Below are 2666 nucleotides of genomic sequence, written 5' to 3' on the forward strand. Positions count from 1 at the left end.
CCTGAATACCCAGTTAATCAAAGGGAAACATCTGTAATATGTAGCAACTAAAATATCATCTTCCCTGCATGGATCACAAAGTCCTTGGCAATCACTTCCATACCAGACTAGTGAGTTTTGTTGTTTTCATTTTCCAGATGGATAATCAGAGGATAAAGGCCTTGTTCAGTGTCACACATTTCAGTCGCCAAGTGAGACACAATAGATGTCACTCTTCTCATCCCTTCAACAATAAAGAGTTTTCAAGCTCTTGCAGTCAACAAGAACTTCTGGAAAGGTTACACTGGCTGGAAAGGCATCTATATGGATGACATCCACAAATACAAGGAAAATCAACATGAAGCTGAGGTCTAACCTCACTGCCTCTCGACAGTAGAGACAGAAGAAAAGTAAACAGAGTTTGAAAGAAAATAATTAAATGTAGCTAATTAGTGAGCGCTCTTTTTACACAGTATAACAAGGCCGATGTGGATCTGTGGTTGAGCATTGACCTATGAACCAGAAAGTCACGGTTCGATTCCCGGTCGGGGCACATGCCCCAGTTGCGGGCTTGATCTCCAGTGTGGGGTGTGCAGGAGGCAGTCAATCAATGATTCTCTATCATCATTGATGCTTCTCTCTCTCTTTCGTTCCCCCATCCTCTCTGAAACAATAAAAATATATTTAAAAACAATAATAAAATAAAACAAGGGCAAATTTGTTTTCCTTGGCCAGCTGGTGTTGCTCAGTGGTTAAGTGTTGACCCATGAACCAAGAAGTCACCAGTTTGATTCCCGGTCAGGGTACATGCTTAGGTTTCAGGCTCCATCCCCAACAGGGGGCATTGAGGAGGCAGCTGATCAATGTTCTCGCATTGGTGTTCCTATCTCGCTATCTCTCTCCCTTCCTTTCTCTCTTAAAAAAAAAATCAATAAAAACATATTTTCCTTAAGTATTAATTCTTATTGAATAATTGAGCCATTTATTCATTTAATAAATACTTATTGTCTTTTATATGCCATCTCTGTACTGGAAGTGTAATAATGAGCAAATAAGATATTAGTAATAATAACAATGATAGCTAATGTAGCAGATACTAATAATAATGTATAATGATTGTTTTTTTAAAAAGTGTTAGAACTCAGTGTGAAAAAATGAATTCTTTAGGGCTATATCCATTGATTATAATACAGGTAATCAGTGCTCGCTTCAGCAGCACATATACTAAAATTACTAGAATGATACAGAGAAGATTAGCATGGCCCCTGTGCAAGGACGACATGCAAATTTGTGAAGCATTTCATATTTTTTACAGGAAAAAAAATAATACAGGTAATCACTTTGGAATTCTTCAGTGTTCAGTCTATAAGACGGAGCTGTTATTGGGCCTGCCACTTGATGATATATCTACCATAAGAATCAACTTATGCTCACTGTCCTTGAAAGGCAACCAGAGCTCAGAATATTGTGACTTTTTTTTTACTGTGATTTTAAAATTATTAGAACCTGCTCTTCTAACTTCATTTCTCTGTTTCTTACTAAAATACTGGGATATGTAAAATAAAACAAATTCCATCATAATATTGTTTTAACACAAAACAACAGTGTTCTTTCAACTGTGGAGTAAAACACAAGCATAGTTGAGGTTAATCTTCAATAGTAAATTCATTCATATATGAGTTTTTAAAAATATATTTTTATTAATTCCAGAGAGCGGAAGGGAGAGTGAAAGAGATATAGAAACATCAATGATGAGAGAGAATCATTGATTGGCTGCCTCCTGCATGCCACCTACTGGGGATCAAGCTCACAATCCCGGAATGTTCCCTGACTGGGAATCGAACTGTGACCTTCTGGTTCATGGGTGGATGCTCAACCACTGAGCCACTGGCTTGGCTCATATACTAGTATGATTTTAAGAGTACATGCTTTGGGGGGAGGGAGGGTAAAAAACCACATGAACAACATCTCTTCAGCCCTGGCCAGGTAGCTCAGTTAATTAGAGCATTGTCCTGATACACCAAAGTTTTGGGTTTGATCCCGGTCAGGGCACATACAGGAATCAACCAAAGAATGAATGAATAAGTGGAACAACAAATTGATGTTTCTCTCTTTGTCTCTGTCTCTCTCAGTCTCTCCCTCAAATCAAGCAATCAATCAAGCAATCAATAAATTTAAAAAATTTCTTCATCCTTTTTTAAAACAAATGTTGACTTTATTTTTTGTTAATCCTCACCTAAGGATATTTTTCCATTGATTTTTAGAGAGAGTGGAAGGAAGGAGGAAAGACAGAGAGAGAAACATCGATTTGAGAGAGACATATCAATTGGTTGCCTCCTTCATATGCCCAGACCAGGGCCAGGGATAGAGCCTGAACTGAGGTAGGTGCCCTTGGCCTTCTGTCTGTGGGCCTCTATCCACTGAGCCCAGCTAGGGCTCTTCATCTTTTAAGTTGTAAATTTACTCACATTGATGATGTTCTCAGAAGTTAGGAAATCTTTTGAGACAGAAAGTGGGAGAAGAGTGTGTGTGTGGTGGGGTGGGGATGGGTGAATAGAGTGATGCAATATTTCTGAGTGTCATGTGATTTCACAATCTGTTTGGACTTTCAAATAGGAAGACTCTCATATGTCAACAATCTCATGAACTGAAGCTCAAAATACTAAAAACAAAGCCATCGAGTTTCA

The 2666-nt window shown here is 38.3% G+C and overlaps 1 non-coding gene across 1 annotated transcript; it reads left to right on the top strand.

Moving 5' to 3' along the window:
- Nucleotides 1-1179: 1179 nt before the first annotated feature.
- LOC132233897 (U6 spliceosomal RNA) lies at nucleotides 1180-1289 on the top strand. Its single transcript, XR_009452751.1, has one exon. It is a non-coding gene; the product is annotated as a U6 spliceosomal RNA (small nuclear RNA).
- The last annotated feature ends 1377 nt before the right edge of the window (nucleotides 1290-2666 follow it).

Source organism: Myotis daubentonii, chromosome 4 (assembly GCF_963259705.1).
Source record: "Myotis daubentonii chromosome 4, mMyoDau2.1, whole genome shotgun sequence".
Taxonomy (NCBI): Eukaryota; Metazoa; Chordata; class Mammalia; order Chiroptera; family Vespertilionidae; genus Myotis; species Myotis daubentonii.